Source organism: Vidua chalybeata, chromosome 7, assembly GCF_026979565.1.
Source record: "Vidua chalybeata isolate OUT-0048 chromosome 7, bVidCha1 merged haplotype, whole genome shotgun sequence".
Taxonomy (NCBI): Eukaryota; Metazoa; Chordata; class Aves; order Passeriformes; family Viduidae; genus Vidua; species Vidua chalybeata.
The window spans coordinates 18,552,173-18,578,923 of record NC_071536.1 but is presented as its reverse complement, the minus strand read 5'-3'; the positions used below and the strand labels follow the sequence as shown (position 1 = coordinate 18,578,923).

Sequence of the window (26,751 nt, the reverse complement as noted above, 5' to 3'; positions counted from 1 at the left end):
CAGGAACAGAAGATTAGATAATGTGGTATCTCTCTTGTATGTTATCTTTGTCTTGTATGTTACTCAGAGGAGATAATGATAGTAGATATAGCAGGAAGACACATTTCCTGACAAGAATTTGGAGCCATTGAGCCCAGAGGGTCCCAAATGGAAAAGAGAGGGATGATTTGTACTGAAAGTCCTTTCGAGGCTAAATAATTTTAGTGGCTTTTTATGTGTGAGCTCCAAAACCATGGTTTTGTGGTATCCAATTTAAATAATATAGAACTAATATAAAGAAGCATGCTATTCTTAGAGAACAGGGCAGACCTGGAGTTACAGATTTAAATAGAAGGAAGAGAAGTGAGGAGTATATATTTTGATTCAGCTGTGTTTGAGAAGGGTTTGAAAAACTCTTGTTCCTGGAAACAATGAGATACAAACCTGTTTGCATAGTTGATCTCTGGCCAGAAAGGATTCCTGTCAGGTGAAATATTAACCCATAAGGAATGCAGTTTCTTAGGGCAATGAGCTATTGGCTTCAAACCAAATTCAATGCAGAGCTAAGGTGACCATTTAAAAACATATATGCATCCAGAGGTCTGCATGACTGCCAGACCAGAATAGGATTATCCTTTCTCTTAGCTATAGCTTACCTGTTTGCAATTGGCCTGGTTCCATAGAGCTGAAAAGTAATTTCTAGATGTATAGTGGACAAAAGTCTATTACTTTGGTTGTGTCATTACTGCACAAGCAGGTGTTTATATTATGAAAACTATAATAGCAGCTGGGAGCTCTACTAGTAGTTCTAATGTTTCAGGATAGAGAGAGAGCTCAAGGAATGTTTCCTTCCCAGAGTCTCTGCTGGGAGTGATAATCTTCCTAAGCAAGGTCAAATTTACACAGGACCATGCGATAGGAGGCAGGAAAAGGGAAACATGAAAAGCTCTGAGCTTGTTGAAGGTGACAGGTAAAAAGTCCCAAGCCCCATTCCTTTGCAGCATGATGTGCTAGTTCTGCTAGTAAATGCCATGTTCAAGGTGCACCCACTGAACCCAGCAGGTAGCTGCTGCTCCAGGAAATGCTTTTTAGGCCCCAGGAGGCATCTATGCTAAAATGGCAAAATGCCAGTGGAACAACTCATTCTTTCTGTCAACTCAGAAAAGGCTAAGCCTCTAAAGCACAATCTAGACCACAGTGTTCATTCTAAATTGTTCCTTCTTTTTTTTTTTTTTTTTTTTTGTTCACAAAGTGCAAAGTATGACTTTCTCTCCATGGGCTCTGATGGACTCTGATGTGCTTTGCAGGTGTTCAATGTACAGCTGAAAGAGGCCCAAACATGTTGGAACTCACACCTGTGGGATAATTTAAAAAAACCCCAACTGTGTCCTCTGCAGAGTTTCTTTTTATAAGTACTATTCACTTCCCAATGACTTGGTGGCACTCTGGAGATACCAAGAGTAAGACTGATGTGTTCCTTTTTTTGGTGGGTTTCAGTTCACTCATAGGTTCTTGTAGATTTCTTATGATTAGAACGTTTTTGACTAGGAAGTTTAGAAGGAAGATGGGAAGAGGTAAACATTACATCCCAAATCCTACTCACTTGTGACAGTGAAATGGGAATTTATTCATCGAAGGTATATGACCTTAAAAGAAATAAGGCCTTATTGATAGCAATGTTAAAACTATAATAACTAGGAAGCTGGGTTAATCCACTCTCAGAAGGAAAAGGTGTCTCCATTTGCTGTGCTTTTATTTTATATTTTTCACAGGGTCATTCCAACATTCATTCACATTGGGTGAGCTCCTAGTCACAGCAAAAAGAAAATACTTCCTCTAGAATTTCTTCTCAGGTTAAGTGTTTGACTATAGCCTCAGAGAAGGACTGTTATGGACAGTGTCCAGGAAGTGTCTCAGCTCTCATTAAACACAGATCATTAAACATACTGCGCAATGAGTCATTGTGGCTGTCACATATAGTTAGGCCATGCTGCTGCTGCTGCCACTATGCAAAAGGCATGATGTTAAGCTTTATATCAATACAATTTTGTCCATGAAAAGATGCAGAAATTTAACCAAAGCAACCACTTTGCTTTCTTTAACTCCTCCTTTTATATCATACCTGTTAATATTGATCCATGGAGGGATTTCACTCCTCAGCAAATATCAGTGGCTTATAGACAGAGTTAACTGTAAAACAGAATTTGTGGACCCATAGTTCACATTGCTTTCAATGACAAGGAAACAAAGACATATAAGGGACTAATTGTTTGAAACACTAAGCATTTCTGACAAGGCACTTTGAGTAGAAAATGGAAACCTGATACTCTTGCAGAACCAAACTGAGCAAACAATTCTTTAACAAGAGTAAAAAAGAGAGAATACAGCCCTAGAGGGGATTTGTAAATGCCTTAATAACAGGAGGCACTACTGAACTCCTATAATGGCACCTAGAGTGTACCACTGTAAGATCACCTTTCTTATGGAGGTGTATGGAAAAGAGCACATCAAACTGCACCCTCTGCAGTCAGTGATTAAATTGCTCAGTCCATGAACAGAGTAGGTCCCAATGTGGTGGAGATCGTTGCTACTATTTTTAGTCTGTATTTCAGTAGCTTCAGTTGTCTTAAGCAGGTCTTGCCCCTCATCCCTCTCACAGGGGATGTACTGTCAACTACTGTGTGTTTGCAGCTGGGATGCAGCCTAATTCCAGCCTTCTTCCAATGTGCTTCTGGTAGCACAAGGGCAGAGCATTTAGTAATCTGTGATTCAAGTACACCTGGTGGTTAAAGCTATTGCAGCACAACTAGCAGAAAAAGAATAAATTGTCTGAAACAGGTACTCAATGCTCGAATGGACAATCTCCTTCCTTTAAAAAAAACAAAAAAACCCCACTGATCCCATGTTCTGCTTTTATTTAAGAAAACCCTCAGAGCAGAATAGAAAACCCACTCCCCGAAAAGCAAACAACCCTTCACTCAAAACCACAATTCAGGTGAAAAGGTGATAGATAAACTAACCAATTGGATTTTGACTTGCTGAGATCTATGTAATAACTCAGATCTTGCAACTGGGAGCACTAAATTTATGTGAATAAAATAAAAAAAAAAAAAAAAAAAAAAAAAGAAAATCTAAATTTTGCCCAAATTTAAGGAAATTGTATCCTGTTGTTTTATCTCCATTATGACAGCAGGTAAACAGATAATTTTATTTGTGATCCAAATAGAAAAACATTTTGGCATCTGTTCTATGCCAATAGTTGTTCTTGCTATGAACATGCTTACATTTTATTGCATTGGGCTATTTGCCACTTTATGTAAGCTACACCAGCTGCTCTTGCTCTTGCAGGACAGATTACTGTATGCAGCACTCTGGTTTTTCCTAAAGCAGATAACGCTTTGTAAAATCTGGAGAACTAAGTCTCTAGGAAGTGATTGTAAGTTATATTAAAACTGTGATAACTGAGAACCGAAACAGCCCTGAAGAACTGTACTAAAAATCTGCTACTTCAAGGGAAGATTGTGGTTGTGGATAGCTGGTTCTTTTACTAATGTATATTCTTACATTCTTTTACTTGCTATATTTTTTCTAGTACTTGCTGGTTTTGCTTAAAGTTGGCACACAATGAAAAAAAATATTAATAATAACCTTATACACTGAGAAAATGTCTATTTTCATTTTTATGGCAATGAAATACACTGAAATCAGTTTAGATCTACTGAAAGAAACAAAGCCTCCAAATTCTCTTTGTTGCATTTCTGTGGCAGGTTTCATGCTCTGTTTTCCTGGCAACCTTCTGCCTGGGAAAGCAGCATTATGCAAATAAAAACTCAAATGGCAGCCACAGAAGGAAAATATAACACAATTTTCTTGACATCTTGGTAATATAGGTAAGATTGTACCATCACAAAACTAAACCAATTTTTTTTTTCTTGGGTGTAAACTCTGCCTCAGCTACATTTTAAAACCAGTTTTTCTATGATTTGGATTCAATATGGCTGCAAAATCATATTGATTCCCAATTTAGAAATTACATGCTTAAGCAGTAGTTGAACTTTGCTGGTTTGGATGGGTGTTGGTGATTAAAGTGCCCATAAGTATAAGGTTGTGTTTACACAGTAAAACTGTGTAAGCAGTTTTACTGCTGCTGCAATAAAAAGTCTAAGTATAATTGGTCTGAGGTGGAGAGAAGCAGCAGGGGATGCTGGTAGGAACAGTAAAAGCTCAACAGGGTTACGGAAGCCTGCCAAATCTCCATCCTCACTGCAGGGAGCTCCTGATGCTGCCAGGCAGCAAGGCAAACAGATGGCTGTTGCCTTTAAAGCCAGTAACATTAATTTCTGTGCCTGTTGTGTATTTTTGCTCCTTCCCCTCGATTTCCCAACTCCTGCAGTAGCTCCCGTAACAGCCAGGCATTGGCAGACATGTTGGAAGGCAGCCACGCACGCGGGTGAGTTTCAGCTGAAGATGATGGCTGCTTTGTTTTGGTTTTCCTTTTCCCCAATCTGCTTCCACAATTTGGCAAAGGAGTGTCAGGATTAGAAATACTGGGATTGGAGAACATGCCAGAAGCTATTAGAAGGAAGGAAGCAGAGCTATAGTAAATGTGGAGATGGAGCAGTGCCAGTAGGAGTGTGGGCATGGGGGTTTGGGTGCAATTAGCACAGCCAGACAAACATACCCTAACACGGACACTTCAGAGCTACATGCTGTATAATCCTCTATTTTGTGCTTATTTTCAGTGGGGTATAGCTAAAACCTGTAGATAGGGCCTTGTTTTTTTCCTCAAAACCAGCAATAATGTGGGCCTGATAAGTCTGTAGCAGCTAGAATTGATTTCATAGAACGCTCTAAACCAAGTGTCTGTATCTATAAGAGAAGAGCATGAGATGGAAAAAAATTAACATTTAAGTTTGTTTGCACTGTATTTCAGCTATTCTGAATGACTGAAAGAGTTTGGGTTTTTTTCCTTAGCTTTCTGAATCTTCTAATGCATTTGTGTGCTGTTGTGAAGACTAACGAAGCACCAGTTTGAAGAAAGACAGAAACATATAAGATGCTGAATTTTAATTTTAGAATATCATTAAGAGAGCTCAAAGAAAGACACAGGCTTGAGCTGAGTTAGGAATTCAATGAAATATATGCATCAGTTGACATGCAGAGTAATGATGGCATATGACTGACTTATCACCTACCTTAGGGGAAAGATTCTGCCCTTGTGCAGGTTTCTGACTGTTGATCTCAACCAATGAATGTTTTGTACTTTAAACAGATGTTTTTGATTTAGGCCAATGAAAGCTAATGGAAGCTTTTTCTAGTCTCTGAGGAAAGAGTGCCAGCCCAATCAAACAGGCAAATTTGGCACTTGGCATCTGAATTGAATAGCAAAACTGGATAATTTCCTCTTGCAAAAGCTGTGTGCCATCATTATTCTATGATACTCTAAAAATTAATAATTAGTACTGATTTGTTATTTTTGCCATCTCCTGCATTTAATCATTTAGCTATTATTGCTGTCTACCAAGAAAGACACTAAAGCCACTTATGCAAAAGGCCTGTCTGGCTTGTCCAAAATAGAATACAATTCCCAAACCAGCAAAATATGATGCATACAGCTGCCCAGCTATGTAATTGTAGCAAATATTTCTAGAAGCACAGCCACAAAACAAACTCAATAGAGGCATCTAAGTATTTGACAGGCATGAATTTCCAATTTATATTCTTTTACATTTTCCTGTGGTGTCATAGGTTATCACCATTCTTGTTTATGAGCTTCACATGGGGAAGCAAAATATAGCGTAGAATAGCCATAGTGCATTAAATCACAAAAATAAAAAAATCCCATTGATAAGTCTGATGGAAATGGTACTTATGACTTAATGGTAAGGTACTTAAGAGCTATATCTACAATAGATCTTTTATTAATGCTGTAGAACATGCTCTGTCAAACTAACAATAAGTATATACAAATAGATGGTTAAAACACCTGTAGATACTCTTATAGTCTACACAGAACTGAAATTATCATTTGGCAAAAAACCATAATATTTCTCAAGAAAGGCTGTAGTATAGGTATAGATCATTAATTTATAGCTTCCAGTTAGGGATGATTTGTGATTAAAGCACTATATTATTTCTTTGCTTTTAGTCACAAGTAACCCTGTCTCCCTGCAGTCTTTGAATCTGCAAGTAGCTGAAGGATCTGGTGCAGACTGCAGAACATGAATGAACATTTGAAAATGAGTGGCAAGAATTTTCTTGGCTCATTAATAATAACACGTTGTGGAATTGGAAAGAAGATAGGTATTGCTTTATTACCTTCTGTTCTCAACAGTCTTAGAATTTTACTTTGTATGTGCTGTATATACAGGCTTTATTCCCCTGCAAAGAGAAATGACATTTTCTCCAAGCCCTTAACTTACAAGTTGGCACAGTGGTATGTGTGATAAGAGATACTGGACCTCTGGAAGTGTATCTAGTTCCCTGTTGTGATGCTGCTGTTTATTGAATATCTCCAAGCATGTATTTTTGGAAATGAACTCATGCATTTAGTTCCCATTTTGTGCGAGGCTGTTGATACATGCAAATTTTTTTTTGTGGGGTGGAATGGCAACCTTGTTTATTACTGTTACTGTTACTGTTACTGTTACTGTTACTGTTACTGTTACTGTTATTATTACTATTTATTACTATGCTCTTGCAGTACTTGGTGCTGGTTTGTTGCAAGCATTGCTTGTCTGTGGGACTACTCTTTTAACCGTCTGGAGTGTCTAAGTTGTAGATGAATTAAATTATTCATTGAGGGTCATAAATTCTGGTGAGAAGTGCTGTGTAATGCCCTTACACAAAGGCAAAGCATTACCAACTGGATGGAGTGGTAGGCATCAGAAATTTGGAAACTCTGAAATGGGGTGAAAAGTTTTTTTCTTTCCTATAGTGCTTAGAGAGTGCCTAGAGAGTGTAAAATGCCCAAGTGATGTATCTTTAATCCAGTATCTGAGGAAGATGCAAAACCTCACAGTAGTGGGCTTAAAGGTTTGAGGGAAATGAATTTTACCAGTCTGAAAATGTGGAATAAATTACTTGACTCCATCCTAAAGAGGAGGGTGAGGGACCTTTGTATTTTCTCACTGGTTTGACTCTGGGATGGGAAAATTTTCTCACAGCTGGGGGATTTAGTAATCTTCTGGCTGCAGGCTTTGAACTGAAAATACACCCTACTATCAGTGCTAGGTTCCTCAGGCCCTAATATGGGATTATGGTGATAACTGCATGGTTTAATAAAATATTGTAGTTGGGATTTGAGCAGGAGCTGCTCAGATCATGCCAGCATAAGCACTGGCCACAAAAACAGGACATGTAAACTCTCATCCCTGCTTAGAGCAGAAGGCAACATGCCAGTAAACAGGCAATGCTTCTAACAGATGCTGAGGTTATAAGACTTAAGGTTATAAGATGTTTAAAACCAGATTTTTACAAAAGCTGACATGGTAGAATCTCGTGGGTTTATACAGGCTGCATGACATATATTAATGCTGCACTTGGTGTAGGCACCAAGATCTAAATCAGTTTCAGGGAAAGGAAGAAAGAAATCAAATATTTAATCAAGGCACTGTTCAAGTTCACAATGTGCGTGAAGGTGGAAGGCCTGTGTGAACACACTTCTAGGGGGAGTGAAATCCTGCACTGATCATTTCAGGGAAAGAGAAGTCCTAAAACACCCAGTAAATCTGCTGAGGTTCTTTCCCTTAATTTCCCGTTCAGAGCTAGAAGTGGAGGAGAGAAATGTACCACGTGTGGTTTACCCCAGTTGACCGTATTGTGGTGTCTGGGTTCTCAGAAAGCCCTAAAAGCTTTCTGTCAAACTATGACTTTTTCAGTGAGAAATGGGTTCATACAATGTAATTGGACTGCTTTCATCACCTGAGCCTCCTTCCTGAATTGCTGCTTGCTTCTCACTTTGACTCAGCTACCCAGTGGTCCCTGCTTCTGGGGTCAGCTGGAATATTTTCAAAATAACGGGCTAAAATCCAAGAATGTACCAAAAGCTGCCCAGCCACCAAATGCTCCTGAACTCATTTCAAACATTACTTGGGAGTGATTCTTCTTACATGTTGGAAATGTCTTACAGCTATAATGGGAAGCTGATAGTGTCCTGCAAACATGTCTCTCTTAAGGTTTAGTGCATTTGTTATTAAAAATGTTATTGAAAAGCAGAGTCAGAGTGATAGCAGCAAACCTTTCTTCCATGCCACTCTGAAAGACTTGCTTGTGTAATATAATCAAATCATTAGGAACTGCTTCTTCCTGAGAAAAATACAACAAAAGGACTAAAGTCATTGTGTTTATACAGGACTCCATAAGAATTTTATTTGGGTATCTATTGTGATAGCTCATCCTTGCTGCCTACATCTACAATGGGTAGCACAGTTATTCCAACTCATGAAGTGGACACATAAAGTGCCCACAAAGATTATACACTCTCAAAATTTTTTTGTTTCATTAAAAAAAAAAAAAAAAGAAAAAAAAAAAAGATGAATTGCTGTTACGGAACATATCTTACATTGAATTTATCTATATTGTTACCTAATATTTAATCATTGTTTAAATTGGTCCTGCAATGGAGTTTAGCGACTATATGTGGCTGATGTGGAATATCTGGTCAGACAGAATCAGGATAATATTTCACTTTCAATTTCCATAAAATTTTATGAAAAAATTCTTAAATTCTTTATAGATTTACAGTTGCCTTAATTAGTGTTTGAAACCCTAGTGACAGGGAAATTTCATGTGGTTCAATGTTTGTTTTTCAATCTGCCGACTAACCAGAAACCTCTATGTATTTTCAGTGCCATACATCTTGGACCACGGTCTCAGCTTCTGAGTCCTTGTGCTTCAGGTTGGGATGTATCACATAGACATCCCGAAATACTATGAAGAACTTAAATAAGGTTATTCAGCAATAAATTAGCATTTCTGGTTTTGGCTGGCTTTTAAGTTTGCATCTGCAAACAGCTGAAGATCAAGGCTGAGACTTCTGTATTTGTTAATCTAATTTTACATCTCATTCTTCAAATAGCATGAGTATTTTAATTTTTTGCAGATTATCAGTACATCTTCCTTCATTGTGCTGTTTCAGGAGCATTCAGTAAGCCTTACAAAGTCATGATCATACCTATTTTCTGGGATGTTCTTCTTCTTTCAGTATAAATCTCACATTTAAACTCCATAATAAGAGATATTGGCAAATTCTGTTCAAATAATTCATTGCCTTTGTGGCATAGATCTGCTTTTAATTTAGAATGTGTTCCTATTGTTTCCTTTTTTTGCAGCATTACTGGACAAGAGGACCTTGTGCACTTTTGCAATGATTTGCAAAAACACCCTGAAACAACCTTTACTGAGACTATGCTTTGTACTAGTTGAAATTATATTTGTGAGTGTTTGATAACACAAAATTAAGTGATACTCATCAGACAGGCATTGTTGACTGGCAAATTCACGGAAAGTGAAGAAAGAGGAGGAGGAGTGTGTGGGTAAGGATGGCTATTCTGTAGTAGCTAGCTGACTGTGATTTCAGAGAATAAATCTAATTTTTTTCTGAGGGGACTCCCTGAATTTGCACCTGGGATTCCTAGAAGTAAGGGTGTCTTGAGTCTGAAATGATGAAAATTTTAATGGCATTCCAAGTTTTTCCATACATTTTTTGTGAATGGTAGCTTTCCAGAAACCATTGTAAAAATCAAGGAAATTACAGAAATACTACTAAGTAGTGAAGCTCTGCATGAGTTGTCTATTTTAGCAGGGTTCAGAGTTTCAAGAAAATCAAGTAACTGATAGATGGTCACACTCCTGTTTGGCCTTAGGGCCAGCTGCCACTCTGCATACATGAATGCATACGAGTCATCTAAATGCCTTGGGGAGGAGGTGGCCCCATGGGTTAGGGTAACATGACAGCTTGTTGGAAATTAGAGCAGAGAGAGGGGCCCTGCAGAAGTTTATAAACAGAACAGGTGGCAGAAAGTAAGGGGTAATCACACATTTTAAATTAAAAAGGAAAAAAAAAAATCTCTGCGGGCAGTATGGCCCCAAAATCTTCAGCTAGGTCTAGGAGGGCTCCTGTGAGATTCAATGCTTCAGTCACGTAGCAGGCATACTTTGGCAGGCTGCTCTGCCCCCCCAAAAACTGTTCCCTTAGTATTCTGTACAGGATTTATATGCTTCACTGAAAGTCCACCTGCTGCATGTATATGTCAACAATCAGCTCCTGAACAGCCATTCAGGGCAATGGGGTTTGGTGTTGTTTTGTCTTTGGGGTAGACTTTTGGGATATATGCTGCAATTCCTTGGCTCATACAAGGCGTAATGAGAAACAGTTGAAAAATTATCTGAATAGTCTTGCTTCTTCTAGTAATAAGGAGTTAAAGGATGCAGATCCTAAACTGCATGATGCACTACTCTCAGATCTTTCCAATACTGACTTTCAAACTTTTGTTAGTAGAAGTTCAAACTGGCCTGGTGAAACAGATTCATGCCCTATGCTGTCAGCATAGCAGTGATGCTGAGAGCACAGGGAAGTCTAGAAAGCAACCAGATTTTTATTTCTTAATCTTAATTTGTATAAGGAAAAATAATGGAAATATGTGAATGCAAAAAACTTGTTTTCTAGTATTTTAAGAGTCTCCAGGTCTCATCAACAGGGTCTCAGTGTGGTAATATTCCATTATTTCAGAGAAGATTCAGAGATATCCTTGTGTGTAATATATATAGCTTATAAATAAAAAGGAAAACAAAGGAATTTGTCAAAAGCCTTGATTTCACTTATAGTACTTCCTCTTTCCTTGCTTCTAGTTTACCATTGCTTCAAGTCTGGGTAGTGGTGGTCTGTGTACATGACTTATGTGAACAATTGTAAGAATCTTCTTTGTACATTTCCATTTTTCTTGTTTTTTCATCATTGTTTTATCCTTCCCACTTGCTGTTCACAGTGACTGACCATTCACCTTTTGAAATATTGCTGGCATTCTTATTCTCCTATTCACTCTCTGCTTCTGAGCACCCAGGCCCTGAAAGTCGAAAAGCCAAGGCTGTGTGGCAGGTGGGCAAGTGCTTCTTATGCAAATACATTAATTTGCATTTGAATGTACCATTTGCATACAAATGCTTTCATTCATAGGAATAAAAAGATTCTCTCTATGTGCACCATTTGTGCAAAGAAAAATTGGATTAATGAAATTACTCAGAAAAGTAGGGGAGAGATCAGGTCTCCTGCCATTTTCACTTTGGTATTATGCTTACAATTTAATAATGTACGTCTGAGAAGAATCAAAATTCAATTTTCAAGTACTGTTGATTTTTAAGCTTTGTACTGCATGAGATTTTTGTTGGCTTTCCATGGTGTGCATACAGAGCCAAATAGTGTAGACCTAAAGTGGTCTCAATTCTAACTGGGACCTCTTCTAACTAGAGATGAAGAAGGTCAAATACAATTTCTCCTCAGAATTGCTGATATTGAGCAGAAACTCTGAAAGTCTTTCACTCTTAAATTTTTTAGATCTATAGTAGATACATTTGTACTTGAATCTGTGGCTTTTTGATACCCTTTACTTGAGATCATCACTAGCATAGGCACACCTGCTTCTTAACTTGGCTCACAATTCTGTATACAGATCACTTTTCTATCAGGAATTACCAGTTAAATGAAAAGTGTGTCAAAAAAACCTAAATAGTACTATGTATGTAAATAATTTGAGTGGTGTCATCAGCAAAGAAACAGTCATCATAAGAGATAAGGTCAGCCAATGCTTGAAAACAGACTATTGGCAACACTTTTAAAAATTATTTTTACTTTTTGACTTGCATTTTAAGTGGGATGGGAGGAACTGTTGGAAGAGCGCACTTGTTTAAGTTTTGAAATTTTTCTTTATGTATTAGATGTTGAGCTGACCAAAAATGTCTTTTAAAAATGTTCTGATATGACAGCTACTAGTCTTTGTGACAAAAAAATTCAGAGCCTGTAATCTTCCACCAGAAACTTCTCTCTGGACACTGAAATGCTTCTGTGAAGACCTGAACTCATGGCTCTGCTCAGATGAAAATGATCTGAAGAAAATTTTGAGGTAAGAAGAGGTGGTTATAGTGTTTCTTAAGACATTTCATCCCAAAACCCTGATTTTGTTCCAATTGTTTAGGAGATTAAATAGGTTAATGGAAAAGATATGTAACTCTGTAGTGCCTGTTTATTTCTGTCATGCAGAACCTAAGACATTCAATTACAGTCCTAGGTGCACAGCCAAAGATCAGGTACTGATCTTTGAAGATGCAGATACTGCAAGGTACTGAAGATGCAGATACTGCAAGGTTTATTACTTGGATCCTGTGTTTTGCAGTGTGTAATGATGTGGTCTGGAAACTACTAGTTCAGTGCTTGTGGCGGCTTTAGAGTAGGTAGTGCAGTGCAGTCAGAGTGACCAAAGCTGTGAAACAGTTGTTTCTTTGACATATGCACGTTGTAACTGAGCTCGGTAGAAATCTGTATCTGAATCTTAGAAGCCCAAGTAAGGGAGATTATCACCCAGAAACCGACCATCAGGACAGTGCCTACAGGGGAGGTATTTGGCAGAGGTGATGTTGTCTAGCAGTCTACTGCTACTTGTGGTGAAGAGAGAGCCAACAGCTAAGCAGGTGGGGAGTGATATGGTGAGACTGTCCTAGAATCCAGTTAACTTAAAAATTTTTCTAAAGTTAATGTTTGCAGTGGCCTAAAGTAGAAGCAGGCATGGAAAAAGTTTGATTCTTCTTGTGCCTTGCACCTTCTCAAAGGCACCTCATAGCAGCGTAGAGGAGCTCTAACACTTTTATAAATCCAACACATTAACTAGATAATTTATAGTCATTACAGTCAATATGTGTTTCAAAAATCCAAGGAAAGAATAGGATGGGGTTATTCCTGGCCAGTGTTTGGAAAGATAAAAAAGAAATAACAGGAAGATGTTTCACAGCTTTTTCAGAACCACAACTCAAAGGAATCATTATAAAGTGAAGAAGTAAAGGCCAGTGTCGCCGCCTTGCACAGAAGGATCTAAAAACTTTTTGTATTTTCTATCTCTGATTTCATTACTCCTAATAACTCTTTTCCTGATGGAAGGTAAAGAGGCACCTGAAATATAGATTTGAGTCCTTTTAGTTAAACCTTTATCTCTTTGTCATAGCGGGTTTTTTTCTTCTGTAGTTTCATTCATCTGCTCTACTGGAACTTTCAGTCGCACAGCGTTAAAATATGGCTGTTCTGAGCTAATATGCATTAACTTTTTAAAACCTGTTTTATACATAACCTATTGTATTAATATAAAACGTTAAGGCCATTTTTTCGTTTCCTGGGAATGGCCCATTACATTGTGAGCAATCTACTCTTGCTTTTTTAGAAAAGACTTTGAACTCAATACAAAAGGAAAATATAATCATGTACAACTATAAAGACTGCTTTTTTCCCTTTTGTGCAGAGTAACAGAGGTGGATGAGTAGCATGGTAATGAAGAGATGGACCGTCTTTATTAGCAGGCTCGGTGAAAGGGTTCTTTTCAGAACTTCAACTTTTCTTATCTTCTTAGTTTTCATGACGTCTATTCGGACTCTTTCCTTTCTTGACTTCCTTTTAAATATGTCTAACGGACTAGCAAAGCCAAGCCAGTACATCCTTCTTTCCTAGATACAAAGTCTAGGTGGTATAGATGCTTCCATTAAAGTTTTTTCGTATATTTAGAGAAATATTGCTGTTTGCATTGCTTAAGAAATAGTCATGTGTATTGATGTCTCACAGTCATTCTTTATTTCTCTAAAAACAAACACAATAAAAACCCTTGCAATGATGTTTTTATACTGTAGTTAAAAGAGGCTAATTGTATAGGAAGCTTCTTTGAGTAACAAAATAGAACTAGAAATACCACTTAACCCTCTGTCCTAGAAATTGGTTAATATAGTAGTTTTGTAGAGGGCTATTTGATGATCTCTCGCCCACTTCTACAATGTGCTCCACAACTCTTTTTGATATTTCTCTGCTCCTCCTCTATGCTCCCTATTTTTCTGCTGTTCCTCCCACTCTTTCTGCTTCAGTATTCTTTGTTATGCACACAGTTCACTTTTAATCTTGCTCAGTTAAGGAATTCCACTACAATGAAAGGTGATTGTCATGTGATTGCAAAAAATTCAATCTGGGTGGTACAACAGATGAAAACTATGTTCCCTTCTGCCATTCTGGTGCAGAGGAAGTATCCCATCATCACTGTGTTGAGCTCTGAGGAAGGAGCCTCACGAACAGCAATCAAGGAACAGGAAACATTATTTATTATCTGAAGCTGGAAAACTGAAACCTTAGTTTGTTGACTAGTACTTGCCTGTTATAGTATTATAAAGAATATTACAATACTCTGTGAAGGACATTTATTGTTGCATTACTTAGAGTAATATATCAGTCCAATAGTGTTGCTGTTTAGCCTGGGTATCTTCAGTGCACTAAGCTGTTAATAGATCTTGGTTTTGAAAGGATGTGGCTTTTCTGCAAAGATTGCATAGCAAAATCAAAGTATAAATAAGAAATTATGAATTGTGTAGACTGAAGGATACAAATAATGTTATAGCAAAGTTGGCTCTGACTTGAGCTCTTGTTATGAGCAGCTCAGAATAATGAATATTAGTTTGTTTTATAGATGATGTGTTCCAGTGATACCAAGTGCCTGCTTTGTGAAAGATTTACAAGGCACTTATCTTCAGTATACAGAAAGACCTTGAAAAAGTGATATAAGGCCTTTGTTGTAACAGGTGAAAAAAGTAAAAATTTGTAGAACTGTGAATCAGTAAGAGGTATGTTGATGTGAGTCATCTAGAAAGTGCTTTGAGAAGGACTAGATGATCTCCAGAGGCTATTCCAATTCCAAGGATCCTGTGGTTCTGTGAACCATGATTTTGTTTTGCATATAAACTAAATCAGTGGTCATACAGAATTTATATTTCACCATTTACAGGCATATACCCTGATCAAACAACCTAAGAGTGTGTATGTGTGTGTGTATGTATTTCAGCAATAGCATTACTATTCCAGGGAATTAAATCCCTAAAACTGACATGAATTGCAGGCTTAGTAAATAAACAAAGTGATTTACACAGATATATAAGAATTATTTTATATGCAAATGGAAATCTTATGTCATCACTGACAGTAATTCTGATTTTAGCTTCTCATCAGAAGATTATTTAAGAGCTGGTTGTTGTAATTTAAGTTCATTGGCTAGAGGTGGATTAAACTAGATAAAAGAAAGACAATTAAAACATTTTTTAGTTTTAACCCAGAATGGTTACTCTTTGTAGCATGGACTTGAGAACATGGTTTCAGGATGAAAAATATTTATCAAAAAGAATTTATTAATTATAAAGCAGATATTTTTGCCAGCTCTGTAAACAGTTTAGGTGGTTTTCACTGTTTAAATTTTTTTTTAGATATGAGCACCATTTGTAGTTAAAATAGCATTTCCTTCTAAGAAATTTAATTTTTTTAAATTGTAAAGTAACTTTTCCTGGAAATATACCAAGTGTTGAATTTTTAGGGAAGTGTTGATTTTTTATTTTGACATTTAAATACAGAATATGTAACTAGAGATTCTTTCTCTTTTGGGAGACAGTCTCTTTCAGCTATATGTGACTGCTTAGAAATGTAGAAACAGTTTTATAGCTAATGATAGTTAAGAAATAATAAGATGTATCTTGTACACAAGAAGCATATATGCTCACAACAGTGTAACAAGTCCTGATATGGTTCCTTTGAACTGCCTACAAGATGTATAAAATAATTTTTTCCTTGGCTGCAAGTTCCCACACTATGATTCTTTCTTATGCTTTGGAACTATGTTACTGTATTGAAGGGATTCCATTTTTAGTAGAAGCTGTTGCCCAGTATGAGGCTTTTCAGGTGACTGTGAAAACTCTTGAAACCATATTCTTATACTTATATTATAATTTTCATGTCATGTCAAAATAAATATATAAATTTAAATGGGGATTTTAAAAATAAATTTGAGATTATTAGCCTCTCATTGAAAATCAGGTGTGCTGCTGAAGAGTTGTCTGGAAGGTAAAGCAAAATCTTTTAAATGCTCAGCACAGAATCCCTGTTGTCCTTACATGTGTCCTTTGGCATTGGCTGCAGCCCATGCCAAAAAGGTATCCATATCAATATTTCATTTGGTAGGAGAAAGGCATAAAGACAATTTGCATAATGTCTCCAAATGGTGCTATCTTTTCCAAGGGTTTAAGTATATGCAATGTATCTCAGCCTTACTATATTTATTACATCTCTTCTAGGCCAAGTGGCACAAATTACTCTGTAAAAAAATTAATTTGGAACCTGAGTTGAGCAAGAAGTGTTGCAACCAGTGGAGTATTGATATAATATAAAGTATAAGAAAACAGCCTTGTTTTAGTCAGTTGATCCGGCAAACTGGGCCTGTACTATCTCAATGTGCAGTACAAACAGATACATTAATCTATTAATGCCCATTTAAAAGCATGAGCTCTGTCAGTTCAAATGAACTTCAGTAAGAGCTCTTGAGGTGTAGGCAGCCCATTGGGACAACATGGTTAAAGCATATTGGTTTCTGTAGCATGTAGCCAACTTCAAATCCATCCGCCTTCTGCTCCAAACAGCAAGTGCTGTTGAAAATGCCCACACACTTTGTACAAGTCTAAACAAGACTGGTGACAGGTAGGTAGAATATTAGAAGGTAAGCTGCCTGAAAAGAAAGTGTATTCTTTTTGCTCAGAGAAATGTCTGTGCTTCTGGGAACATGCATATCACACCCACTACAAAACATTTAGCCCAGCTACATACTCTGTAACACATACTCTGTCCCTGCTAGCAACTGTGGAGCTACAATAGGATATGATCCTCTGCGAAACTACTTTAGTTGTCATATAATTGTATCATCATACAATATGTCAATATTTACTCATCATGCAATAGTGTCATGCACATCCAGTTACTTACTAGGAAAACCTCATCTTCCTAGTGAAACACAGTATGTGCAGACTTTCTGACATAAATCAGACTCTGGACTATGAGGTAAAAGGGCTCCTGTGATGGTAAATTTTCACTGGTGAACATACACCAAGCACTACTTGGTTGCTGTGCAGCTGAATGGGCTTGCTCAGCAAATCTGTTCCAATAAATTGCTTCTGTATGTGCAAAGAACTAAAATTTTACTTCCCTCTGAAAAACTACATTTAAATTTAAAAAGTATTACCAAAAAGCTGGATAAAATAAGAGAAAAAGATCAAATGTGAAGCAAAATGTTTAGATTTCCAAATAAGAGGAACTGAAAATCTGTGACTGTGGCTTTATAAAGATCAGCAAAGAGGTATTGTCGAGGTATAAAAAATAAGATGATTTGCTACTTTCAATTACTTCTTCTTCCAATTCAAGTTTAGAGCAGAGATGAAAGAGAAGCACTACAGATTTAGACCCTAATTTTGAAGCTGATGAATTCTATTTTAGATGCAACACATAAATAAACTGAATCATTCACTTGTACAAGACACCTGCAAAACCAACAGATTATCAGGACAAAGAAGAGGATATTGAGAACAGCCACAAATATTTTGGACAAGATAAAAATAAATGACATTGTAAATATTAACTGACTGGACCAGAAATAGAAAATATCTAGAATCAGGTACTTTATTATAATCATCAATAGGGCTTACTTGCATTTTTTTTCTGAAATACTTAGTATTTGGTGCTGTCAGGAGCTGAGTGATGAGTAGGACAAAGCAATCATTTGATTAAGAATGAAAAATGTAATGTTCCTGTTCCAGAAGAACTAGGCGAATTCTTGCATGCTATTTTGTTGTTTTCCTTAGAGACTATTGACACTGATTATTCCTTATGGTAAATTTCTTTTTTGTTATTGCTTAGAGTTAAATAACTTAAAAGGAAATGCACAATCAGTGCATTTCTCTTCATCACATATGAGCTATCTCAGATGCAGAGATGAAAATGGTTACTACCCAGACTAGACTTGGCTTCATGAAACAGTGGTATGCCCTTCTAGCAATTCCCAAGGAACATGTCCTGCTCTGGAGAGACTGTTCAATCCATGTGGCTGGCATGGGAGGGGACAGAGATGAATTTGACTAAACGGCACAGGTAGTTGGACTGGTACATTCATGCATAATACCTCATTGCTTTTTGTGGTTGAGAAAAACAGCAAGACTTTTCTGATAGTAAATAGTTTCTTTTTCTTTATCTCAGTTACAGTGGTAAGTATACAAATATGGAAATAAGGTTAAATTTGGCTCAGCTTCTGAAAAATCGAATTTGAACTCATGCTTTAAAGTACAGATGCAGTGTTGCTGTGAAATATGCTGCTACAACTGTATTTCTAGAATGAAGGAAAAAAGCATTATAGAATTTAGTGAAAGATTAAGCTGCTGGCTGAAGGGTGATCGGCTGCTGTAGCAGCATTTTTTTTTTTTTGTGCTAAGCTTTTGCTTGCTCTTGTTAAATAGTCTGCTCAAAGTCTTTTACATAAATTCAGAAGTATTTAATTTGAAATAGCAGCTTAGGTAAGCCATGTATTTAATCACTATAATGATATGATTTGCAACTCATTTGGATTTTCACTTTTAGCTGATTGTAATACTATTTTATGCTATTCAGACACTTGTAATAGATTCATTTATAGCTACTTGCTTGAACACAATAAATAAACGAGTGCCTTATTTTTATGGAAAATTTGTGCAAACTTTGTATAATGTTGAGCAAGGGCAAGAGAGTAAAAAAAAAAAACAACCTGAAAAAAATTAATATGACCTATTATTATTCTTCCCATTCTTAATGCTTATCCAAGAAGTTAAGTTATTCCAATCCATACAGGGTAATTGCAAAGCCTGGATTAATACTCTGGATTTATTGCTCTTTCAGTATGAAGCCTACTCTGGATGGTATTACATTATATGCATATAATGGCACTTTTTTTTTTTAGCCATGATGCTTGTGCAGTATTCTTTCCCATTCTAATTGTTGGACAAATGTTAATGTGACTCTGTAAGCTCAGCTTGAAGTTTTACATTCCCCAGAATTCTGGAGGGACAGAAATCCTATTCTCATTGCTGACTATTGAGATAAATGTGCAACATCATATATGCATACCAAACCAGATATGAATATAACTGGAAGGTAGTACTACTATTTTTATTTACTGGTGCCTTGACTCTTATTGTTGAGTTCCTGGTTTTAATGGGGAAATTGGAATAGTTTGTGTTAAGAATAGAATTTTTTACTGATGTTTTGCATGAAGAACAACAGAAAACACCTGGCTTTCAAAATAGTTCACTGTGGTGCTTGTGTGGGGTATTGTACTGCTGTCATGCTCAGGCAGGAACTGTCTTTTTCACTTTCTTCCTTTTAGTCTCTCTTTCTCCCTTCCCTTCCCTTCCCTTCCCTTCCCTTCCCTTCCCTTCCCTTCCTTCCCTTCCCTTCCCCCTTCCCTTCCCTTCCCTTCCCCTTCCCCTTCCCCTTCCCCTTCCCCTTCCCTTCCCCTTCCCTTCCCCTTCCCCTTCCCTTCCCCTTCCCCTTCCCCTTCCCCTTCCCCTTCCCCTTCCCCGTCTGTTGAAAATAATATGTGCAATCTGAGCCAAATCATCAATAACATGTAAAACATTTAAAAATGTTATTAGAAATTATAATAATTGGTAAAATGGCTCCTTTAGTATGGCTATAATAAGAGGACTTGTTAAAGGTAACCATTTCTCATGGTATATTTAGACAAGGATGCTTCATGCTGTGTTTGGAGATCATTGATTATCAAGGGAGCTATTAATGATAATGAATATTGTGATATGTGTACAGATATGTGAATATCACAATAAGTGTAGAGAAAAATAATATTTTGGAATTGAAGTCATATAGCATTTTTAACATCTTTTGCTAGTTATTTTCTCAGCTTTAGTACACATGTTAATGAAGATCTTGATGCTCTATTAATATCTTAATATTAAGATTAAGATCTTAATATCTGCTTGTATGTAAGTGGTGTTTCATGAGTAGGAAGAGAAGTTAAAATGGTGTAGTTAGTATTTAGAGTTTCTGCTTTCTTTTATACACCCACACTACTGGAAATGTTCCACAACTTTAAAAGCAAATCTGAGGTCAAGAAAATGTCAGTTTTATTGTTGTTATGTTCTGGTTCTAACAGTTCTATATTATCACTGTTGGACTTAAAATTGCATTTTGGCAGAAGGGGAGTACTGCTCTTGAATTTTTTTAGTTGCTTTTTCTTTATCAATCAATCTTATTGAGGGGAGGTGAGGGAAAAGCCTAGATTAATGGATCAAATAAAAAGAACAGGGAAAGGAAAAGGGAAATTTCTGTGGGCTATGCTGACAGCATGAAACTCCTAGTGGCTTTCAATCTGTGCACATATTGTAAAAAAATGAAAGACTAGGAAATAATACATATAAGACATTAAACAATAAATTTAATCACGGATTCAATTTTAAACGGCCAAGTTATTTATTTAATGATAGAAGTTTTAACTTGTTTCTTAAAATAATATATAACTAGTTCATATAAATATAGTCTGAGAGAGAAATTTCAGTAGTGTGACGGCCAAGTTATTTATTTAATTTTAAACGGCCAAGTTATTTATTTAATGATAGAAGTTTTAACTTGTTTCTTAAAATAATATATAACTAGTTCATATAAATATAGTCTGAGAGAGAAATTTCAGTAGTGTGACCTATTGCTTCTCCAAGGCAAATCCAAAAGATCAATTTGAAAACTTTTTATTTGAGTGATTAAATGAAATGCAGTTATCAGAGACTGAAGCTTCAGCTGTGTAAGAACTTGTACTGGAAAAAAAATTAATAGAAACCAAATGTGAACAGAACCAGAACTTGTCAATTCAGACACTGTACACTCAGGAAATTCCACAGTTTCTGAGGAAGGCTCATGTCTTAGCATGCTATCACTCCTTCCAACAATCTTGGACCCGTAAATCTGGTAGGAACTTCCAGAAGTCCCCTAGCCTATCCTCCTGCAGTGTAATGGGATCAGTGACAGTTCTATAATTCCTGTTTTTTTCATTCATTATTTATTATTTATTTATTCTTTCATTCTTTATTTCTTCATTAGCTTATTTCATCCTAAAAAAATTTCTAATAGACAACCTGCAATTTCTTCAGGCAAGCTATTCCAGTCTTCCAGTATATTTGTGGTTAGATTTCTCCCCCCACTTCCCAATATAAAATTTTAATTTTTTTCTGGTTTATTACTTCTTGCCTTGTACAAAATAGAGACAGGGAATACATTTATATTATTCCTTTACAGAGTCCTTTTATATCCTTTAAGACTGTTACCATGTTGCCTCTAGTCCTCTCACACAGAAACCATTCTGAAATACCCAAAATTGGACATGGTGCTTTAGCTGTGGCCTAAGCAATGCATAGCACAGCAGAGGGATTATTTCTCGTGCCCTGCATGTTATTATCCTATTTATGCATTTCAAGATCATGTTGCTTGTTTGCTTTTTTGGCTTGTTGGAAGCCTTCCTTTTTTGTTTTGCTAAAGTGTGCTCAGATGTAGAAAGATCTTTCTAATGCATGCTAGATGTTGTACATTCCCAGGATAAATGTCAGTTATTTTTAAAATATGTCAAAACCAAATTCTGACTCTAATTTTAACCTTCTACATGCTTATTGTGAGCAGCACCACATGACTTGCCAGAGATTCCAGCTGCTTTTTTTTTTTGGTCATTTTCCAAGCAATGCAATCACACAGAATATTCTGATCTGGCAGACAGAGCCTGAATGTTAAAGTGTCAAACAAATTGTATTATAGTTAAATTATTGTAAAGAATAACTGTGTGCAGACATATATTTTCATATAGCCTTCTGCACACACAAACACATTTTGTTGTATTCCATACTATGGGATTAGAAAAGCACAGTAAAGGCAAAAGTGCATGGATTGCTAATGTGCTTGGTCTCCATTTTCCATTTGTTTTGGTGGAGACTGCTCAGTGCCTTTTACTTCAAGCAGGAAGTCAACACTACATATTTTGTTCAGTCAGAAATAAATCTGAATTTTAATTTCTTTGAAATCTAACCCCTACAGCTGGATGGATCTAGGAAATTCTTGACTAAGTGTCATTTGGATATAGTTCCATCCATGTTTCTTAGAATGTTTTTCTATTCTATGCCCTTTAAAGTTTTCCTTTAGCTGTATTTCAGAAGGAAAAGTATTTCTTAGCCTAAAAAATATTAAATAGTTACTGAATTTCAAATTATAAAGTCATGGTTATGCAAAACTAAACTGTGACATTTTGTAAGGTTGTCAATACATTTAAATGTATTATTTCATCTGACTAGAATGTGCTAGAGGTGGCTTAAAGGTTGGTTCAGTCTCAAAGAGAATTGCATCACAGGCAGTTGAGTCTTACACAGCTCTTCCTCAAGTAGATGGAAAAAGTTCTCTGTATCCACATAGAGAATCTTTAATTTCTGGCCTACATATGTAGACTTTAGTATCTATGTGGGCCTTTTGAAATCAACTGGACTCCAGCAGAAGGCGAAGATTGTCATAGCAGGGATTTACCTATGTTATATATATAGCTATTACAAAACTCTCTCTCCCTTTCTCTCTAAGGGCTAGCCTTCACTAGGTGCTACAAAGTCAGATATTATATCTTAAAGATTTCCCTAATAATCTTTATATGCAAATTTTCTGATTGATGAAAACTTGTTTGAGATGAACTAATCATCTGGTACTTTGCAATGTCAAACATTTTTAACATTTGATGCATTTTCAAGTATTTCTGGAAGCACAGAATGGAGTATCTGTGGTTTTGGCATTTAGTAGTAGTGATCTGGATCTATATGATGGCAGTGTAATACTTAAAAAAAAAAATCTGGAGAACTGCTTTTAAAAATGTTCTTTGAGGAAGGAATGCAAATTCAGCTTCAAGAGGGCTTAGAAATCTGTTTGGCTTGTCCGCTGAGAAACTTGGCTGCCCATCAGTCTCTTTTATACTTTTGGGTCTGAGTAACGTGTTTGCTTCTAATAATGCAAAAACAACTCCTTTTGTATATTTCCATGAGATCAGTACAGATTCATTCTTATAGTCCATTGAAGTTTGTTTGACAGTCTGTTGAAAATATAATTGCTGAATCATCACTGCCTGTCCATTATGAGTAAATTCCTCTTACCTTTTGAACAACATGACTCATTTTGAAGAATACAAAAGCTATTCATTATTGTTATTGCTTCTTGGCCTAAGTGGTTGCCCTGAGTTTGAGATCCTGCAAACTGTTTCTTTTGGGAAAAAAGCTCATGATAAGAGCAGAGGATCTCTGTACAGAGCTGCAATGAAGAACGTTTGAAGGTCTCATTTTGTGCATATAGGAGGATCTAAAGAACAACAACAAGCAAATTCTTTTGCCTGTACAATCACCGCGTTTTAGCACAAAATGTATGGACATTTTTCCAACAACTGTTTTACTAGAGCTATTCCAGGTTATATTTCATATTTTTGTACCTTTTTCTCTCTTACTTCTTGTGTTTCTTTTGTTTCTCCCTTACATAAAGGTAGATAGGTATTTCCCAGAATCACTTCTGCCCAGTATATTTCAAATCACTGCAGTCTTACATGGACCTTTGGAGTGAGTACAGGTGTTTGTACTGTGAATTGAAGGCATTTGTTTTAAAAACCTAACTAAACTTAAACCATGCAAATACTATCCTGTATCAGCTTGGAAGAAATTGCATGGTGTCTGTGACTAGACTACCAGCTCAGATTAAATATTACAAAAATTTAGTCTGTTTTCCTTCTATTTTAGATGTTCTGTCTTCTCTATCTGTCCAGACCAGCAACCTTGCTATCATATCAGATTCTTTTTGTTCTGTTTCCAGATTATGGATTTGTCTGGAAAGTCTATGTCTCTTTTCTGTGCACTGACCACCTTGTCTATATAATCCTTACAGGGTGTACTTTTGAAAGCATATTGATTCTGGACTCCAAAAAATGGTAAGTATGGAAAGGAGGGAAATTATGCTGCCATGAGATTGCTTCTTCAGGCAATATGAAGTGTATAATGCTTCAATTAATGAGCTCTGTATTTCACACTGCTCAAATTACATGATGAGGCAGCTCATATCAGGCCAACAATTAGAACTGAAACCCTGAAAACCCAAAAGAGTTTGTGCAGATTTGACCCATCAAGCTCTCTCTTTATTGTCTAATCTGGCAGAATCATCTGGGTAGTTTGTGAATAAGCCTAATTATTTCATTGTCATACAGCTGGCTGAAGAATACATGCACAAAGTGGTAAAATTTTAGTTTTGGTTTCCTGAGATACAAAACTGCCTTCTGTACTTTGAGCCTCTTGAGAACTAATCTCCAAACAGCTTTCTCCTATTCTCTGTATTACCTCTCACAGTTTCTTCCCTCCAGTTTTTCACTTGCACCACAACTCACCCCTTCCCCTTCCCTTTCCTTCTGTCCCTACCTCCTCCCTAAGCCCCCTCTTAAGCTTTAGTCACTGTCATCATCTTTGACTCCATCACAAATTATCTGTAAAGTATCCCAGTTCTCTCTCACTCTTTTCTTTTTGCCCTATATCACACAATTCTCACAAGCATATGTGTGCTTCAGTTCTCTGCCCCACTGGCTAAGTGCAAGATTTCACTTACCAGGAGGCAAAAAGGTGGTCTAAGGAGGGCCAAGTTTGGATACCCTTGCTTTTATTCCCCAGTGGCTGGAAGACTAGGACTCAATGGTGGGGATCACAAGGCAGAGGAATACACAGTATTCCTATTGCAAGATGAGACAGTTTGGCCAGACAGTGGCGGTTTCCTCTCTTGTTTCAGGCCATGACTCAGTCTAACCCAGAAATGCAGAATATGTGATAGAAATTGCAAATTGGATGGCTAGAGGCCAGTTAAATCTGTAACTTCTCCAATAAGACTGCCCCACCTACCTAAGGCAGATGACATATTCTTTGCAATGATTTTCTGTGTTTTTTATGATAACAATAATCAGCCAGAATCTGAAAAAAAGGAAAATAAATGCTTTTCTAAACAGCCACTAAACCACAACTTTCTGGAACTGTTTGGGTCCTGCTGGACAACTGTAGTTGCCAATTTTCAGACAGAAAAAGCCCTAATATTTTTGAAAAAATGGATGTTGAAACCCATATGTAATGTTCTTGATCATTCTATTTTCCCCTTATATTCCCAACACAGAAGCCTATCATTCTAGCAGAAGTACATCACATTGTCAGTGGAAATTTCACCCAAGGAAGGATTTTGTAATAGTGGGTTTTGCAAGGCACATTTGTAGCAAACAAATGCCAACCATTCCTCTTCTCCACTGCAGGGTAATTGTGTTACAGTGAAAGGCTTTTAACTATGAATCTGACTGAATTGCTCAACCCCCCAGGAGACATTCCTGGAACATGAATTTTAGTCTGGCATGCTGAACGCACTGTTCCTGCAGCTGCTGCTACCACTGACCAGATACTCTGTAGGAGGGGAGCACTGCAATACAGTGGTGGCAAGGCAATCCTGAGAGAGTGTGGGAGAGAATAGTGCTGCTTCAGAGCAGGAATAGCATTGACTAAAAGCTTCAGTGTAGATTTAAAAGTGTTATACACAAAACACCCATCTGAGTAATAAGAATCACTGACTGTCATTCAGCTCTGATCACAGCCTTTTAACTGCTTCAGTATTTGGTTAATCTCAGCAAAAAAAGTAAAAACGAATGTGCTTTATAATTTTTCTGGTTATTTTCAACCACAAAATCAATTAAATTATGTCATGTATTGCACTACTTACAGTGATAAACAACTGTGCAAAGGATTGCCCTTTCTCAACAGTGTCTGGTATATATATTTGTTTAATGAACATAAGCATGGAAAGGTGCTTATTATGGAGTACCTGTCATAATTTTGATTTATACTTATGAAAGCATGGTGTTGGCACTAAGCTCCTGGAACCTTACCTTTTGTTTTCATCTTGACACCCTGCCCAAAAGAAATTAAGAGGTCCTGTTGCAGTTCTCATTTTCCTTTGGAAAACAATACAGAAACACACATCAAATAATATTATTCTCTTATCCTAAATTGTTGAATACATAAGGAAAGGACACAAGACAGAGAGCCCTTCTATGGATACTGTCTTTTATTAGATTTTTATCTGATGTCAATTACTATACTTCCTTTGTGTTCCCAAACTGAATTTACTCTTCAGAAAGTTCAAATTAGCATTTTAAATGCTCTCTGTGCAATTTAGGAAGCCCTGTGCTGCTCAGAAACCTCTTCTCCCTTCCCTGGGCTGACCACTTCCTGAGCAAGGGAAGAGTCCTTCCAGGAACTAGTCCCAGCACACAGTGCTTCAGGTAGTAAAAGGCAGTAAAGTGAGAACAGTGTTTTAATTTCTCATTGTATCATCTGTGTACCATGTGTACCAAACAAACATGTACCAGCATATGTTTATGTGATTAATTTTTTTTTTCCTGTTCTGGAAGAAGTAGGTGCAAACCTAGCAAACCTAAACAAAGCAATGGGAGACAGGATACTCACAATACTCACAATGAAGTGACTCATTTCTATTTGGCCAGTGGACTGAGATGAAAAACAAAAGATTTCTGAAGTCTTATGAAATGCACAACCACTATCCTCCTTCTCTAAAGGCACTTCCAGGAACATTAACGCATGAGAAAACCTCTA

General features: G+C 36.8%; 1 long non-coding RNA gene across 1 annotated transcript in view; it reads right to left on the bottom strand.

Moving 5' to 3' along the window:
- Nucleotides 1-2,130: 2,130 nt before the first annotated feature.
- Nucleotides 2,131-26,751, bottom strand: part of LOC128790406 (uncharacterized) — a 42,321-nt gene continuing 17,700 nt past the window's right edge. Inside the window, exons 3-4 of the long non-coding RNA XR_008431742.1 lie at nucleotides 26,025-26,090; nucleotides 2,131-2,169 (exon numbers count right to left, since the gene is read on the bottom strand). This is a non-coding gene — a long non-coding RNA (uncharacterized LOC128790406). The remainder of the gene's footprint in view (nucleotides 2,170-26,024; nucleotides 26,091-26,751) is intronic.